General features: G+C 36.9%; 1 protein-coding gene across 1 annotated transcript in view; it reads left to right on the forward strand.

Moving 5' to 3' along the window:
• The first annotated feature begins 988 nt into the window (after window positions 1-988).
• TTLL7 (tubulin tyrosine ligase like 7) overlaps window positions 989-19,451 on the forward strand; it is a 153,326-nt gene continuing 134,863 nt past the window's right edge. Inside the window, exon 1 of the mRNA XM_061186413.1 lies at window positions 989-1,112. The gene's annotated coding sequence lies outside the window, so the exon portion shown is untranslated. The remainder of the gene's footprint in view (window positions 1,113-19,451) is intronic.

The raw sequence follows: 19,451 nt of genomic DNA on the forward strand, positions 1-19,451 counted from the left end.
CACTAAAGTCTAAGGGATGTCACGTGTGGGGCGTCTCTTTCCAGTTACATAAAGTTCATTTCATATGAAGATACGATTCCCTCCCCATTCCCAAGACACTAATCTGTAAAATGGTGAACAATGACCCTCAAATAGTTGTGCACTTCTTTAATCATCTTGTATAGATCTATATGTTAAAACGGTTTCCTAAATCTACATTTTCCAGCTGCTGTGGTTCAACGGATTTGAAAACGGATTCCAAACTGTCGCTCACTTCTCCGTGTCTACAAAGCATCTACAGGATGGGGGAACCACTTGATTTTATTTTCTAACTTTCAAGCTGGCCTTGGATAAATACCCTTTTATTTTTTGCTCCACAGAGATGCTTGGATAAAAGATCTGAAGAGTCCCGTCAAGGGCTCCAGACGGCCCTCTCTGTTTGGTGATAATACATCAGTGGTGAGCTCTGCAGCAGGACTGGCGCCCCGGGGGCCCGCGCTGGAGCAGCAGGGGCACGAAGGCAGGGCTCCGGGCCAGCACCCTCTCACATCTCCTTAGGAGGGGACACCGCCCAGGCGCCCGCGTTGCTAGGTCTTCTGTTTGCCGGCTTCTAAAAGAACCCAGAGCGGGACCAAAGCAAACCGGGAGGGGGGCCGGAAAAGCTAAAGCACCTTCTCCAGTCGTCAGTCGGGAAAAGCGGACGCTCCTCGGTTGGCCCCTCCCGCCCGTAGCCATCCCGGCGCGGGGCGGGGTGCTGAGGAGCCCCCTCGTCCTTGGTTCCTCCCAACCGTCGCCGGCCCCGGCGCCCTCGCTCCCGCTCCGCTGCGCACGTCGCGCACCCCCGGTCGCCGCCCGCGAATGGTCTGGCCCGTCGGTAGCCACCACCCCTTTGGCTGCGCCCCCTGCTCCAGCTGCTCCGGGTCGAGCGCCGGCGCCCAGAGCTGTGGCTGCCGCGGGCGGTGGGTGGCTGCCGCGGGCGGTGGGTGGGTGGGTGGGCGGAGGGGAGCAGCCGACATTCAGCGCAGGCTGCCGGGCCCGGGGCGGCCGCGGTGGGAAGCCGAGGCGCGCGGGAGCCGCGGAGGGACCGCCCGCAGCCCGGAGGCGAGGACCCGGGCTGGGTTTTCCTTACCCCGGTGAGTACCTGCTGCCCCGATCCTCCCTGACCCCCTTTCCCTGTCCCCACGCCCCCGAGGTGTCGGCCCCCGCCCGGGGCCGCGGCACGGGGAGCTGCTGCTGTTGGTGCTAATGATTCAGCACCATTCGCGCCCTGAGAGATTTGGGCAGAATGGGGGAGGGTGGGGGGGTGCCGAGGTCAGTTGCCGCCCTCTCCTCAGCTTCTGGGTTCCAGATGAACGACCCCGGCGGGCGAGGTCGGGTGGGGGGAGCTAGGAGGCTCCCTGCTGGCTTGTTCTGTGATTCTGTCCTTTTCCCACATCACGGTACAGACCTCCGTGAGTGTGCGGTGCAGTATTCAGTGTGTCTTTTTCCGCACAGGCGAGTGAAGTCTAGGGCCCTTTTCTATACCTGTCATTTTCTCTACTTCTTCCTCGGTTGGATGCCCAATTCGTGCCATCATTCGCTCAACTTCACATCGCGTTGCATCCCCCGCTAACGTGTGAGAAAGATGCTGTATCCAAGTTGTCTTGTATTCAGAGTGGGTTTAATTGGTCTTGACATAGTAGGAAAAGATTTAAGGGAGGTAGGAAATAATACTTTCAGAGCCTAGGCGCTTTATATATACATATATATATATATATATATATGTATATATAAATAATTTCATTAAATCATGACAACAACTCAGAACCAAATGTGCAAAGTGAAGAGCGGGGAAGTTAAATTACGTGCCCAAGGTCACAGCATAGGTATTTGGATATAAGATTCCCTGATCCCAAAGCCCACGAACCTTACACTGTATTAAGGAGTTGTGTATCCAAGTGTGTCCAAGTTATATGTACATATATATGATTTATTACATATTAAACATAGTATTAATTTTCATAGAAGTAATCTCAAACAACAGCAACAACCTGTAAACTTCCTGTGTATGGAATTATCATTCTTTTAGTATAAAAGTAGGACATTCTTTGAATTATATGAAAAAATATACTATTTTCTTAGAAAGCATATGCCAAAAAGTAGTATCTGGACCACACTGCATAGGAGAGCTAGGTCATAACAGGAGCTGTTCAACACATTTTTGGCAGTGATAGATGGTGAATGCTTTGTGCTTTGGCATAGCAGGTGATAGCTCCATTTTACAGACGAAGGAACTGAAATACAGAGAAGGTTCAAGATTACACAGCTAGCTAGTGGTGGAATCTGGACAAGCATTGACTCTTACACAAAACATGTGTTGTAGCAAAGTGTAGCTCTGTATAGTGGGAAACTGTATTGATTTGTTTTTACCCTGCCCTTCAGAGTCAACAGCTATATTGACCTTGTATGCTCTTTCTATAAAAACAATGGATGCTAGGCTTTTCTTTGTTCCTTGCTTGGCCATTTGATTTGCTTTCATTTATGATTTATGTATTTTCTCTTAAGGTATGCAACTCTTGTTGATGTTTCAGGAAGTAGGTTGCTATAGTACGAATGCTCATTATCTCCAAGGGCAGATAGGAACATAGTCATCTTAGTCCATCATTCCTAAAGTATTTAACCATTTGCATTGGAGAATTCTTTTTTGAGTTGATGAGGATATTGATAGACTAAAGGGATAAAATGGAGGCACAAATTTACATTTGTTGTTCAGACAAGGCTGTTAAGAGAAGTAGAGTCTTGAGATGAGTCTTAAGTTTGATTTCTAGGAGGTCATTTCTTTTTGTTCTTTATATGGCTACAGACCATGCCCTGACCCCAGTGAGGGCTCTTGTGGTCCAATCTGTTTAATCCCAAAGGAGACAGCAGAACTGGTATGAATGAATAAGCAAAAATACAATCCCACTGCTATTTAAAAAAAAAGGAAAGTGCATGTTCTAGCGTTGGAGGGTCAGTAGGAACATTGTAAAACAGATGCAACATACTTTATTTAGATAACATCACTGAGTATGAATATAATACCAACTTGGCTTTAGAACTGTATTCTCTCTCTCTCTTCCCTTCTGTGGGTGTGTGTGGGTGTGTGTGGGTGTGTGTGTTTGTCGAATGACTACTATCTGCAGACCATCTAAATTCTAAAAGTCTAGCTGGGGAAACTAAAAGTCTAGCTGGGAAAATATTTACCTACATACGAGCAATTAACCAAATAGATAGAATTGGCTTAATACCAGAAAAATGTAGTGCAGACTTAAGTGCCATACGAGCACCTTAAGAAGACGGAGAAATAGTAATGGTTAGGGTCATAAGAGGATCAGGAAAGTCTTCATGGATGGAAGTATATTAAATCACTCTCTGAGAGATGGGAAGGCTTTTAGTAGGAAAGAGAAAGCCAGATGAAGAAGTTCAGCAGAGAAGTGGTCATGTACTGTTTGGATGCATGGTGACAAATTATGAAGAACCTTGCATATCAGGCAGTGAAATCTGCTCCTTATTGGGTAATCATAGGGAACTAGTGTAGGTCGCTGAGCAAGCCAAGTTTCTCTTTGGCTTGTCTTGCTCACATTCTCCATATTCCTTGTTCCAAGTGCCGTTTGAGAAAATGTTATGTTTCCTGGGTACTGATATTAAAAGCACTAAACCCAGAAAGTTTTCTATGCAAGTAAGATTTTTCCTCTTCCAAGGAGGTTTGCCTTTTTAAAAGCTTTTCCCCTTTCATTATAGTATTACAAACAATTTGGAAACTAAGAATATATTAAAAAAACACCGTAATCTTACTAACTAAAGACAACCGCTATTAACATACTGATGTGTTTCCTTCCACTCTTTTTTCCGCGCATAGTTTTAATCATGCTGTGTATATTACTTTTTATACATTTTTACTTTAAATTTTATAACAGTAATTTTCACTTAATTACAATTTGGCAGTGAACATTTAAAATGCCTACATAATTTTCCATGAGGTAGATGTGCCATAAATTTCTAATCACTCCTCATTGTCACTGTATTTTTAAAAAAATTTTTATTGCAGTATAATTGATTTACAATGTTGTGTTAGTTTCAGGTATACAGCAAAGTGAATCTGTTATACAAATACATAGTCACTGTATTTTTGATGATAATAAATAACACTGTGATGAACATCTTTGTTCATAAGCTCTTTTCTAAATTTTAGAAATTAGTTCCTTAGGATAGAGTTTCAGAAATAAAAGTTCTGGGTTAAAAGGTTCTGAGTTCTTGTTTGACTTTTTTTAAAAAAATTGAGCTATAATTGGTATATGGCATTTTATTAGTTTTGTGTATATAACGTAATGATTTAATATTGGTATATATTGCAAAATGATCACCACAGTAAGTCTAGTTAACATCCATTACCACACATAGTTACAGATTTTTTTTTTGTGATGCTTACTTTGACTAAATTTTATGCAAGTTTTAAAACTCTACTGGATTCTGTATGTTCTCTTTGGAGCATTAGCATATTAAGTATAGGATATTTGCATATTAATAATGAATAACACTCCTGTCTATGGCTCCTCAGATTATACTATTTCAGGCAAACTTGTCTTTTGATTAGAAAGGTTAGTTAAGTCATGGATACTGGGAGAAAGGCAGGCAGTTGGGGCCACTGAAGAGAGAAGATGTAAATAATGGAGGACAGGTTTGGTGAGAGTGAGCAAGAGTTTGTAGCCAGAGAAGGGGCTTGTGTGATAGACTACTTTCTGGTCCTGGTGTTGTATTTGTGGACGTCAACTCTCTCCTTTACCGTGCCCTTCCCTCAGGAATCCACCCCTATCCTCCACACAATATCTGTCTCTTTCAAACTTTTTCCACCCTCCTGTATCAGGTTCCCAGGTCTCAGCTTCAGTATCCCGGCAGTGTAAGGCTTATGAACTCGCTCTCGCGTTCTAATTTGGAGAATCCACATAGGTGAGCGCAGGAATTCCAGACCTCCTTCAGTTCTCAGCAGAAGCCCAGGTTACAAGGTGCAAGAGTGTCTGGTGGACATTGAAGACTCTCGCCCTCTCCCCCGTGCACATTGCCAGAGATGGCCTTTGAGAACAGCAGCCGCTGGGGAGTCGCCTGAGGTTTCCAACATCCCCTGCCCTCGTTCCCAGTATTCCTCGACCAGAGGAAATTCCCCTCATTGAGGAGAAACAGTGTGCCTCAGTGTCCCACCAGTTGTAGGGTTACATGACACTACCTCCTTGGACAGATACATTGGCCAGGCCTCTGCCTTGCTCCCCCAGGCTCTCACCTGGGTTTCCTCTGGATCCCGCCCCCATTCTCCTTGGAATTTGAGGCCAGGGAGCCACTGAGGCAGGGAGGCCATGAAGTGTCTCTGAGAACCAGTGGAAGGGGAGTTAGGGATACGAAAATGCCTCGAGGGCACAAGTAGGTAGCAGAGAGGTAGGTACTTGGAATATATCATCAGTCTGGGAAGATGTGAAAGGAAACAATGAAAACTGAAGCATCACTTTACAAACCAAAAATAGGCCCCTTCTTTTTAGGACCTGACAGATGATTTCTGGTGGAAGTTGGGCACTGAGGTAGGCTGAGTAATATTCTGGGCAGAATTTGTTGTGTGCTTAGTTGGGACCTACTATTTAAAAGAGTTTGCTTAAGCTATTAGAAGGTGGTAGATCTATTTCCATTCCTCCCAGGCATTATTTCTCAAAGTTCAACTGGGCTTAGTCAACAGTTTTCCCTAGGGTTAAGTTAAAGCTAAAAACTTAAATTTATTTATTATTATTATTTATTTTCCACTACCCTTATTTCGTTAGTTCCCATTTGACATTTACCTAACACATTCCCACCCATGGTACACACGATAGTTGACAAAGCCAAGGTGTTGGGATTGTTTAGGCTCTGGGAGTTGAGTGATAAATCCAATTTTCTCTTTTTTCTTTCACTTATTACTTGTAAGCAACTAGTTGGCCTGTGTTTCTTTGACTTCTTTGAAGGTTTAGAGTTAGGTGGTCAAGTGGTCACTGCGTCTCCCCTGGGGCTGATTACTCCTTCCTTTTGAAATTGATGATATTTTTGGTCCACTGGGCATGCTGAACTGTCCACATTGTTTGGTTTTTCTAAATTGTGTTATGGCACCTGAGCTTCCAAACTTCTGTGTTATTTTTGTTCTGCGTAGTTATGTGAAATGGAACATTATGTTTGATAAAAGGTTATTTTGAACATTTCTATCTCTTTTACCCACTACTTTGCAAAGTCTGAACTGGTGACACATCTAATTCAGCAAGGTGGCAGTAGCTTGTTTTTATAAAAATTCTCCTCCCTCCTCTGTGAGCTTATTTGCAGTGAAGTTGACTTTTTACAGTAAATTGAGCATTTGTAGATTTGGAAGATGGATCAGCAGTAATCCAGGCAGCAGCTTCAAGATTATTTTATGCTCTTTGTGGGATTAGAATTTTAGGGCTGCTTAGGTATACTTCTCATTTAAGGTAGTACTGTCTTTCTTTTGTAAGAGAAGAGAGCCCACTTAAAATTTGTGTAAAATCTAATTGATGTGATTCTAGTACTATGTTTGACTGGCTTTGTGATATGAATGGTTGTATGTGTGGTGTATTGGTAGGAAAAGTTAGGAACTGTGGATTTAATTTGCATCATTGCATTTGATGGGAAGATTTTCATGTGTAATTTTGTCATTGCTATTATTTAAAATATATTTTTTCCAGGTATTTAATAAATAAAATCCGTAATCATGTGTGACATTCATAGTGATTGCTGAAAAATCAGGACAATAATTTTAGCACACGTCTCAGTTTATATTTAGAATCGGTCTGTCTGCAGTTACCCAAACAAATATGTGCTAGCTACTCTATGGAGAGGAGAGATAGAAATTGAACACTTTCTACAATCAGCTTAGTTCACATGAAACCAGATGGAGACATTTTCATTTAGCTATAGGTTTGATCACATCCAAGATGATAATATTGTATTTAATTACTTAGCATCTCTCAATCTAGAATCCTAAAGATTGGCAGATATTACTTCCTCCGTTTTAATGATGTGAAAAATCGAGCTAGGCAGAGGGAAAAAAAAACAGGCAAAATGCATGCCGAATCATCGTAGGATTAGAAATTGGTCTACGGCTGCCCCTTTTATACTAATTTTGACAATAGGTGCTACTGTTTATTGTTATATGTAAACAAGGGGATGACCTTCATTCATTTATTAGATAGTTTTAATGGTTTTACTACTTTTACAGTATTTGAGAAAAAAAAATAACTCGTCAAATCCATTGAATACTTTTTCCTGATCTCTGATGTCTACTTTTAGTCCATGTCAGTTTCACCCTTAGTCAACACACACATACTTCAATCCATTATTTTTGGAAAATGTAAACAAGTTATTTCTGGAACTTGCTGCAAAAATTAAAGGAAAACAGACATTTTAATATTCAGGAAAGTTTTAAAGGGAGGGATCAGTGCTTCTTAAAATCAAGTGGACTATGCATATGTGGAAAACTTCTTCACTTGTCAGAAATCAGTGCCGAATGGGCATTTCTGGCAGAAAGAAAAGTTTGCTGCTACATATGTTAGGAGGTTGTCATTTTGGAATAGGAGGCATTTCGTCTTTTAAAAATGTATCTTGGGTATGTGTTGAGAGCTATTTTCATCCTTGACTAAGGAATTAAAAGTTAAATGTATTTTTCATTAGTTATAGTATGGCCTATTTACTTCCATAATGTGCTTGAAAGCGTATCTGTGAATTTTGTTTTTGAATTCATAAGGAACCAGAATAATAAATATAGGGTGAAATGAAGGTCCTAAAGTATAGCTTCTACTGAGAACAAAATTAAACAAATACACTTAGCAATACCTATGAATATAGATATTTAGATCTCCAAGTAAAATTACCTAATGGTAATCCAAGAGTTTTTCTCCCCTTGGTATAACTATACATATTATGGTAATATGCAAGTGATATTCATGTTTTCTGGAAGAAAAAAGTCCAGAGTAGTGTAAAAATACTGTAATTATTTGGGTGATTTCTGATATTTTGTAGGCATTCCACAAACGCAACAATTTTTTCTTTCAGTTAATGTTTTGTATTTTTTATTGTGATAAAAACACATAACATAAAATTTACCATGTTAACCATTTTTAAGTGTATAGTTCAGTAGTGCTAAATATATTCACATTGTTGTGAAATAGATCTCTAGATCTTTCTCATCTTGCAAATCTGAAATTTTATACCCATTAAACAACAACTCCCCTTTCCCCTTCCCCCAGGTCTCTGGTGACCACCATTCTACTTTCTGTTTCTATGAGTTTTAGTAGTTTAGATACCTTTATATAAATGGAATCATACAGTATTTGTCTTTTTGTGACTGGTTTATTTCACTTAATAAAATGCCCTAAGGTTTTATCCATGTTGTAGCATATGACAGGATTTCCTTCCTTTTTTAAAGCCAAGTAATATTCCATTGTATATACACCACATTTTGTTTATCCATTCATCTGTTGATGTATATTTGGGTTACTTCCACCTCTTTGCTGTTGAGAATAGTGCCGTTATGAACATAGGTGTGCAAATATCTCTCCAAGAGCCTGCTTTCAGTTCTTTTTGATAGATAGCCGGAAATGGGATTGTTGTTATATCATCTTTGGAGAAATGTCTATGCAAGTCGTTTCCCCATTTTTAAATCTGGTTATTTGATTTTTTGTTGTTGAGTTGTTGGAGTTCTTTATATCAGATAAATGATTTTCTCCCACTCCATAGGTTGCCTTTTCACTCTATTGATTGTGTTCTTTGATGTACACAAAAATTTTGTTTAATGTAGTCCCATTTATCTAGTTTTGCTTTTATTGCCTGTGTAGCACTGATTATTTTTAGCAGTTTAAAAATGCATTGATAGAATTGTTTCAAGTTGCTGTTTATTATTTTCCTCTTTATTCTTTGAAGTCCATGAGATTATTTTTGAGGCTTTGCAATTATGAAGCCTGGTGTAATTATTTAACAAATTAAACTTAATTTTGATTAACTTTTTCTTTTTGGAAGATCCATTTTTCAATCTGTTTAATGTAGAATTTGTTGCTATAATTTAACTAATATGTTAATAGGAATTATGTTAAACCTGTACATTAATTTAGGGAGAATTACCATTTTTAAAAAAATTAATTAATTAATTAATTAATTAATTAATTTTTGGCTGCATTGGGTCTTTGTTGCTGCGTGCGGGCTTTCTCTAGTTGCGGCAAGCGGGGGCTACTCTTCGTTGCGGTGCGAGGGCTTCTCATTGCAGTGGCTTCTCTTGTTGTGGAGCACGGGCTCTAGGCACGCAGGCTTCAGTAGTTGTGGCATGTGGGCATGGTAGTTGTGGCCCATGGGCTTAGTTGCTCCATGGCATGTGGGGTCTTCCCAGACCAGGGCTTGAACCCGTGTCGCCTGCATTGGCAGGCAGATTCTTAACCACTGCACCACCAGGGAAGTCCAGAATTAACATCTTTACTACATTGATTCTTCCAATCTGTGAACATGATATGTGTCTCCAGGTATTTGTCTTCCTTGATTTCTTTTATCAAAATATCATAATTTTAATTACAGATATCTTGCACATGTTTTGTTAGATTTATACTCAAGTATTTCATATTCTTTGGAGCAACCGTAAATGATACTGCATTAAAAATTTTTGTTTCCATTTCTTTGCTGTCAATATATAGAAATGCAATTGGTTTTTGTGTTGGTCTTGTATCCTGAAACCTTACTGAACTCACATTTTGGATCTAGGACTGTAGATCCTTCGATTTTTTTTAATGTAGACAATCATGTCATTTGCATACTGAAACAACTTCTTTTCAATCTGTATGCCTTTAATTTATTTTTCTTGCCTTGTTGCAATGGCTAGAACTTCTAGTATTGTGCTAAATAAGAATGGTGAAAGTGGACATCCTTGCCTTCTTCCCAATGTTAGAGAAAAATTATTCTGTCTTTTACAATTAAGTATGATGTTAGCTGTATGTTTTTTTGTAGATGTTCTTTATTAGGTTGAGGCGGTTCCCCCCTCTGTTCCTAGTGTACTGAGACTTTTTATCCTGAATGGATATCAAATTACATCAAATGCTTTTTCTGCAACAATTGATATGGACATATGATTTTTCCCTTAGCCTGTTGATATGGTGGATTGTATTGATTAATTTTTTTAATATTGAATCAGCCTTGCATACATGGAATAAATCCCATTTGGTCATGTATACATGACACACATACATACACACATACAAATGCACATACATATACATGCTTATTGTAGTATTCAATTTGCCAACATTGTTAAATATTTTTTGCTATTAATTTCAGGAGAGATATTGGTTGTAGTTTCCTTTTTGCTGTGCTTCCTTTATTTGGTTTTGGTTGTTAGAATATTACTCACCTCATGTGGTACTAAGAAACTACCGCTTGTTGAGTTTGGGTGTTGTATCAAATTCAAATATCTATAATAACCTGAGAAGGGTATTAAAATACTCCTTTTTCCAACTACATATCTCTGTGAGGCCAATTTTTTCCATATATTTCAACCGGAAGAACTTATCAAAATGAATGCAGAAGCAGGTATGAGAATCTATTTTCTTGAAGAAAGATATTAGAGGAATTTGAAAAAGTACAAAACAATGTTACTCATTCCTTTTTAAAAAAACTATAGTTATTTTTTAATACAGTATGTTTTTGTTAGCATGTAATGGTTTTATTATTGTTATTTTAAAATGAATGAATAAGTATTTTAAACATTTATCAGTTTTACTTTCTAATAAGGTGAATATTGATAGGTATGACCCACAAAAACAAAGCTCAACAAGACTGAAAGAGCATAAAGAGTTCCAGCACCAAAAGTTTGAGAAGCACTACTAAGATGACCAAGGCAAGGAGAAAAGTGAAGCCAGAGGCATGGGCATGTGTATCTCACATTTGGCATTGGTTTAAACAAGTTGTTCCACGTGCACATTTTCCTCTTTCTCCGCTAGTATTTTTATTTCACAAAAAGATGGCTTTTTCCTCCACATCAATTCATTGATATATATGCTAATCTCTTAGGAAAAAAATACGATAAATAGACCAATAGAAGTCCATAATGTAATCTTCACAAAATGAAATCCCTCAAAATTATCTCCACCGTAACTTTAACAAATGTCTTATATAGACATATAACTATATTTTAAGTTACAAATTATAATAGAAATATTAATTCAGTTATAACTTATGCAAGGATGAAGTAATTTAGAAGGTTTTACCAAGAATTGACTAAAAGATAGTACAAGAAATATTTACATTACTGTCTTTTGATTTTGATTATTGTAAATGGCTTTTCTTTTGTACTTTTCCCCAGTACTTCATTGAAGTATAATTTGTATATAGTAAAATGTACACCTTGTAGAGTTTTTATAAGATTTTGGTAATACCATTTGAAGATACCTAGTTTGTAATAGAATGAACATGCAAGATGAGATGATAAAAAGAATCTTAGAATATCAGTGAGGGAAAAAATAAGATGAAGTGAACTAGGGGAGACATTAGCTCACAAAATCCATGTTACGAAATCCTGCATGTTTATTAGAGCTGGACACGCTTTTTTTTTTAACATCTTTATTGGAGTATAATTGCTTTACAGTGTTGTGTTAGTTTCTGCTATATAACAACGTGAATCAGCTATATGCATACGTATATTCCCATATCCCCTCCCTCTTGCATCTCCCTCCCACCCTCCTTATCCCACCCCTCTAGGTGGTCGCAAAGCACTGAGAGCTGGGCACACATTTAATTCAAGTTTTCTAACTTCCAGGCAAAGAGGGCCATACAAAAAGTTTAATGATTAATTGAAAAGCTAATCAAAGAGAAAAACAAACCAATTGCCTAAGAGGAACAAAGTTGTTCCTATGTAGAATCCAAAGTTAAATTTATGCTACAGTTTCTTTTAAAGTGGATTCAGTATAGTGTAATGCAAAATGTCTTCAACATCCTTACAGTGGAATTCAGTAGGATTCTTTGGGCTATTTTTTATAATGTCCTTCAATGGGCCTGTGATGTGGATCTGTGTCTTTGGGGAAAGTAACCTCCAAAGGTCTGATTATTTTCTTCTCTAACATGAGAATAATATCTGCCTTGAGAGCATTGTGATATAGGTGAAGATTGTAGTCTGTGCTCAATAAATGATAACTATTCTTCTGTTATAGGGTGGCTGTGGCCAGCAGTGTAGTGTGGTCCAGGTATGTAGCTCTCTGATGATCTGGCTTAATCTAAGAATGGATGTTACAGTGTCTCAAAGAAACTTCTGCATATCTTTTAGGAAGTCCTTCATACATATTATTATTCTTAGCTGAGATGTTAAGGAGCAATCCGTTTGAGGTTTTGCTCCCTGAGAATTACCTGCTATTATTTCTTTTCAGTCAAGTAAAGAATTCCATGATTTGAGAGTCAGCTGGACCGAGTAATAGGAGGACTTTACCAAATGTATGTACCTAAATAGAAGGCCACAGCTCCTCTGCGGCAAATGGGCTAAAGTAATGATCTTAGACAGGTTTAAATCTCCTCCAAAATCAATTTTGCATTTGTTCCAACACACAGAAGAGTAGGTGTTGGAAGTCCTAAATTTATGACATGGAATGTGGCTCCAAATGCCCATTTCAGCTAGAACAGTTTCAGGTACAGATAAAATAGTTGGAATTACCACTTCCGCCTCTCTTGCAGAGAAGTGTAATTTTTTTCTTCAGACCAAAATATTTTTTCTGGAGTGTTTTTTAAACGATCAGTTAAGTTTCTATTGAGAGAAAGTGAAAACAAAATTGTTGGGGTTTAGAAAATTCTCACCCAGCAAAAGTTGAATTAGGCCTCAGACTTTTTTGAATAGAGGAGTAAAATTAGTTTGTAGTAATTGCATGAGCATTTTAGGTTGGTTTGCTTCCTTAGCAGTAGTCTTTTAAAGTCAACTATCAGATCAACGTAATGGGTATTTGATTTTTAAAAGTCTTTTGAGCGTCTGAGTCTAATTTTCTTTCATTAGTAATCCCTTGAGAATTTGCCTTAAGTAAGTCCTACAATCTGTACACATTTTCCACATCATTTAAAGCCTTCTGGGGCTGCCCACGGTGGACTAACTCAGATTCACTGTGATGTCTGCAGGCGGCTGAAGCTAGAGCACGGGCTCCTCTCTGCTTCCCAGGGCCCACAAGAGAAAGGAGGGCCCAGATCCTTCTTGTCCAGACTAAATCAGCGGGAAGGTCATGATCTTAGGTTTGGAGTCAGTTAGGTACTTTTAACATGTGCTAATGAATGAATTAGACTCAATTTTATATCCTAGCCTCAGTGATTGTTTTGAAATTCTAAGCAACTAATTTGATTATAACATAGCCAAATTTCCATCATATTAGAAATTTCCATTTTCCTCACTGCCAGATTAGAGTTTTGGGGTTTAAATAAATGCTTATTTATTTGTAATATATAAAGATAACATAATCTATTATTAATTGTAAATGATTATTAATATATAGTATTATATGTTATAATAATATAATAAACTATAATTCTCATTCAGTTTTCCTTTTCCAAATACCAAAGCACCTCTTGCTTTATTGGAAAGTCTTCTGTATAGTTTGATTTAATTTTGATTTAAACTGATCCTTAAAAAATGAGTTTTACAATGAGTTACAAAAATCAGTTATAAAAATATAAAAATATTTAATTATTAGATTTATGCTACCTATTTATTAGTCTTGCTATCATGGTTGAGATTTGCAGTTTCTCAGGAAAACTAGATGAATGTTTAATTTTTGACAAAGAGCATTTCTTCTCTATATTATGGAAAATCTGCAGGATGTCATTCTAGAGGGTAAATAAGAGGGCTACCCTTTCCCCTCCCCTCCCCTCCCCTCCCCTCCCCTCCTCTCCCCTCCTCTCCCCTCCCCTCCCCTTCCCTCCCCTCTCCTCTCCTTTCCTCTCCTTTCCTTTCCTTTCTTTCTATGACTATAATTTATCTGTCTCATTTGAGTTTTGGATGTGGTTCTGGTTTAAGGTCCCTTAGTCCATCTCCTCTAATTAGTGGATTCTGGTCTGTGAGGAGCCAGATAAATGGACTGGGAAGCTGAGAAAGAAAAGCTTCTCTGGTGCATATAGTCCCCAGGGCACATTTGTAACTCAGTCTCTATGGTATCTGCATCATTTTTATCCTGATGGTCTTCTTAAGCAGTTGTCTCAGATTGTGTAATGTAATAGATGAAGGGTTATTATTTTAACTCTAAAATGTTTAGGTATGTATTTGGTTGGTGAGATAGTTGTTATATAAATTCTAATGGACTAAAATGAGGAAAATCATTTTTTTTGTTATAGGTTACCTCCAGGTTATAAAGTACAAGCTAAATACTTAGCAGAGTATAGGTGAAATAGTCATATAACTCTTGTTAATGAAATTACGTGAAAAAGGAAAACGTTACTGTATTCTAAAAACATACTTAAATCGTCCAATCTTGGGATCACAGTATAGCTCTGCAAATTATTACTTTTACCTCCCCACTGCCCTTTTCTGGCCCAAAGGAACCACATTTAAATTGAAATTCAAATGTAGCGAGCTCAGAGTTTTGTCTACTTCCAGTGCTTCTGTCTGTGCTCCAAGAGGAAATACTTGGCTTATGACCATTACTTTACCCTCTTTGGACATCATCAGAACTGTGGATGCTGCAGCCTGCTTCTTCCTGAGATGAATCAGCGATGCTGTCTGCCAGTCAGCTCCAGCCATGGCTGGCTGTTCATTCTAATAGTTGGACCCATAATGTTAGGTGAAGCTGCATAAAGTAGAAGGTCATAAAGCCATTTGATTTGGGCCAAAAATTTGAAACCAAAGAATGGTATGTGATTTTCTTCTTCACGTTTTAAGATTGCAAAAGTTTGTAAGTAGAAATTTTGAAGGTTAACTTTGCAGAAAGACTGGCAGAATTTTTCACATGGATTCCTAAAATAGATTTTTAGGGAGTATGCTTTCTGGCATTCTTCCAATTTTAATTCTCATTTATATCCTATTATAATTTTAAATTACTTTCTTCTAATGCTAAATAAATTTGAGTTCTGTTTTATTTAAATTTCTGTAGCTTCTATTAACTGGTGCTTACTAGATATGGTGAATGATATCTGTTAAATGTCTTAATTATTCAGATCACTGTGATAATATTGGACTTTTGACTGATCAGGGATATAAGATATTAAAACCGCATATTTGTATATTTGTATATATATTTATATATATAATGTATATTTTTAAAATACTTTTTTTGAATAATCAAATAGTGCCAGTATTTCAATGAAGTTAAGAAATGTGAAAGACATGATGAAATACCTTTATTTAGATGAACATAGATGATAAAAAGAGTTTGGTGGAGTTAAGAATTTAAGATTAAGAGAGAATAAATCATTATTTGTTTCATTTTGATTTGCCTTTTAGTAAAAATGTTTTTTTTCCCCATTACCATTTGTAAAATGGAAACAAAACATAACCTATTCAGTGTATTTTGTTTGGTAAGTGTTCAGTAAATCTGTTTAATTAAAACCAAGTATGAAAACAGAAATTGGAAAAGTCTATTTAATATTAAAATAGATAAGAGAGTAGGCTGGTATAAACAATGTAGGCTAATGCAATAGAGATACTTTCAAAGTTTGTCTTCCTGCTTCTTTGATGTAATCCTTGGCAGAGAAAGGGTATCATGTAGACTAGGTGTTGATAAGCCAGATATTAAAGTAACTATATTTGTGATTATTTAGAAAGATGGAAGATGTGATTCATTCTTAATTTATATTTTGTATCACCAACATTTCATGAGTAAAATAATGCAGAGTTGCTGTAACCTAATTAAAAAAAACCCAAACAAACACATTAAGCTCTACTATGTATCAGGCTCTGTGTTTTGTTCATATTGCTCAGAATGAGAGACACTGCCTTTTCCAGTAAAGAACTTTAAATCAAATACTTTAAAAATATGATACAATGTGGTAGATTTTGTAACAGTGTTCATGCGAAGGACAGACCATTCTGCCTAAGAGATAGAAGGAAAAGAAGGGGCATCTAAGCTGTGCTTGAATGTTGGGTGGTGAAGGAGAACATTCCAGGATTAGAGAAAAACACAGGTTAAGTGTATGCAAATTAGAAAATGAATACCATTTTCAGGATCGTCTTTTTATCTCATGCTTTTATCTCTAGCTAGAATATTTTTCAGACATATTTGGCTGCAACTCATGGTAAGAAGAAATAACAATTTATTTCTTGCCATAGTATACATACACCCAAACACACCCATGCGTTCCCCCCACCCCCTACCAGAAAGAAAAATGTCAAGACTCAGTACTTACTTTTCCTCCTACATGCAATGCAGTCTGTCTCTCTTATATTTTCATCTATTCTATTCTTTCATTTAAAAATGCTGGTTGAATCTCACTAAATTGATTTCATGACCCTCTATAGGTCATGGTCTGTATTTAAAAAACAAATAAGCAAAAACCTGTACTAGAGTTCAGAATTCATAGGGAGGACCCTTTCATACCCAATATGCAGGTTTACAAAGGAACTATTTGGCTTTTTCTCATCAGGGTTTCAAGATTGTGAGAAACAGACCGATGGCTTTAGCATATTTGCAGTTCAGAAGGCAACATGGTATAGTTCAAAGGTTTTGAGAGTTGAGGAGACCTGTCCAAGTCTTTGACAAGTTAGTGAATCTCTCTGAATCTCAGTTTTCCCATCTGTAAAATGGAATTAATAAAACAATCTATGAGGATCAAATGAAATAACACATCTATTTAAATAGTGGTTCTCAAACTTTTCTGTATGTTTAAATCATATGGGGAGCTTTAACAAATTTCAATGCCCAGCCTGTAACTCAGACCAATTAAATAGGAATGTTTGGGGCTGGGACCCAGGCATCAGTATTTTTTTTTTTTTCTTTTTTGAAACTTTATATTTTTTGAATAGCGACTCTTCATATTCCCCTCCCTTCAGCTCCTGGCAACTGCCATTCTTCTTTCTGTTTCTCCTTGTTTGACTATTTTAGACATCTCATAAAAATGTTATTATGCAATATCTGTCATTCTGTGACTGGTTTATTCCACTTAACATAATATCCTCAAGGTTCACCCATACTGTCATATATGGCAGGATTTCTTTCTTTTTTAAAGCATAATACTATTCCATTGTGTGCATACACCACATTTTCTTTATCCATTCATCTACTGATGGACATTTAGGTTGTTTCCATGTCTTGGAATGAACCTGGGAGTGCAGATATCTCTTCATAATCATGATTTCAGTTATTTTGGATAAATACTCAGAAGTGGAATTGCTAGATCATATGGTAGTTCTATTTTTAATTTTTTGAGGAAACTTCATACTGTTTTTCACAGTGCCTGCACCATTTTACATTCCCACCAACAATGTGAGAGGGTTCCAGTTTCACCTCATCCTCACCAACACTTGTTATCTTTTTTTTTTTTTTTTTGGATAATAGCCAGTCTAATTGTGTGAGGTGATATCTCATTGTGGTTTTGATTTGCATTTCTCTGATAATTAGTGATATTGAGAATCTTTTCATATACCTGTTGACCATTTGCAGGTCTTCTATGGAGAAATGTCTATGCAACTCCTTTGCCCATTTTTTAATTGGTTTATTGTTTTGCTGTTGAGTTGAAGGAGTTTCTCATATATTATGACTATTAACCCCTTATCAGATATATGGTTTGCAAATATTTTCTCCCATTCTGAAGGTTGTCCTTTCACTCTTTTGACAGTTTCATTTGCTGTGCAGAAGCTTTTTAGTTTGATGTAGTCCCACTTGTCTATCTTTGCTTTTGTTGCCAGTACTTTTGGTGTCATATCCAAGAAATCATTGCCAAGACCACTATCATGAAGCATTTCTCTTGTTTTCTCCTAGGAGTCTGCAGTTTCACGTCTTACATTTAAGTGTTTAATCCATTTTGATTTTTTGCATATAGTGTTAAGATAGGGTCCAATTTCATCCTGTTGCATGTGGATGTACAGTTTTCCCAACACCGTTTGTTGAAGAGACTATCCTTTCCCTATTGTTTATGCTTGGAATCCTTGTCGAAGATCAGTTGACCATATTTACGTGGGTTTATTTCTGGACTCTCTTTTGTTCCCTTAGTCTGTGTGTCTACCCTTATGCCAGTATCATGCTATTATAATTACTATAAGTTTGTAATATATTTTGAAATTAGGAAGTGTGTTACCTTCAGCTTTGTTCTTTCTCAAAATAGTTTTGGCTTTTTGATATCCTTTGTAGTTCCATATGAATCTTAAGATTGTTTTCTCTATTTCTGTAAGAAATGTCATTGGGATTTTGGTAGGGATTGCATTGAATCTGTAAGTCATTTTGGGTAGTGTGGCTATTTTAACAGTATTGTCTTCTAATTCATGAACGTGGGATGTCTTTCCATTTATTTGGCCCTTTTAGGATTTCTTTTGTCACTGTTCTGTAGTTTTCAGTGTACAAGTTTCACGTCCTTAGTTAAGCTTATTCCTAAGTATTGTATAGGCATAAGTATTTTTTTAAACCTCCTCTGGTGCAGTGTATGTTGAAATGCCTGACTGTGAAGCCTATAGTGCAATGTGTGGAATATGGTAGGCATTTGATACATGTCTGGTTTCCTTGATTAACAACATCAACAATAATGTATAGCTAACCCTTTTGTGGTGCTTACTATGTTTTAGGCACTGTGCTAAATAAGCGCTTTTCATATCATGTAGAAAACACTATGTTTTGTTTTTGTTCTGTCAAACAATAGAATAGCATATGACTGAGAAAAAAAGGGAGAACACTGCTTACTAGAGAGGAAAATGGCTACTTTTATCATCAGGAGCTGAGTTACCCATGCAGTTATTTCAATGAATTATAGAATTGTCTTTCACTGAACAGTCTCAAGAATATAGGTTGAATACCTTAAAAAATATTTTAGATTCAAGTTTAAACCTTACACAGTGACTTACAGGGCAGGTATAGCAGATCAGTTTGATTCAGATAAATATCTCAAGCATAAGTATTCTAATTTTAGTAGAAATGTATTGATATTATATAGTGGATTGTGTCTGATGTATATTTTCTAGAAAGTACAAAAAAGTGAGTATTAACCTACAAATGCTTTTGCCACTTGATGTCAAAATCTGTTAGCTTAATGTCATGATGACTGGAATATTTTTTGTGTGCTTATTAACAAGGTCTGTATTTTCCATTGTATTAAGTCGATATACTTAGTAGTCTTCTGGTATGCTTTTTGCTATTGTTGTTTGTTTTGATTTTGGTCTTAGGAAGCTTATTTATTTATTATAATTATTTTTCAGTATGATTTTTCTATAATATAATTGCTTCAAAAAGAATATCTGAATGATTTATTTCAAATATATAATTTATTAGTTGCCTTTGCATTTAAATAAGAATTTA

Source organism: Eubalaena glacialis, chromosome 3 (assembly GCF_028564815.1).
Source record: "Eubalaena glacialis isolate mEubGla1 chromosome 3, mEubGla1.1.hap2.+ XY, whole genome shotgun sequence".
Classification (NCBI taxonomy): Eukaryota; Metazoa; Chordata; class Mammalia; order Artiodactyla; family Balaenidae; genus Eubalaena; species Eubalaena glacialis.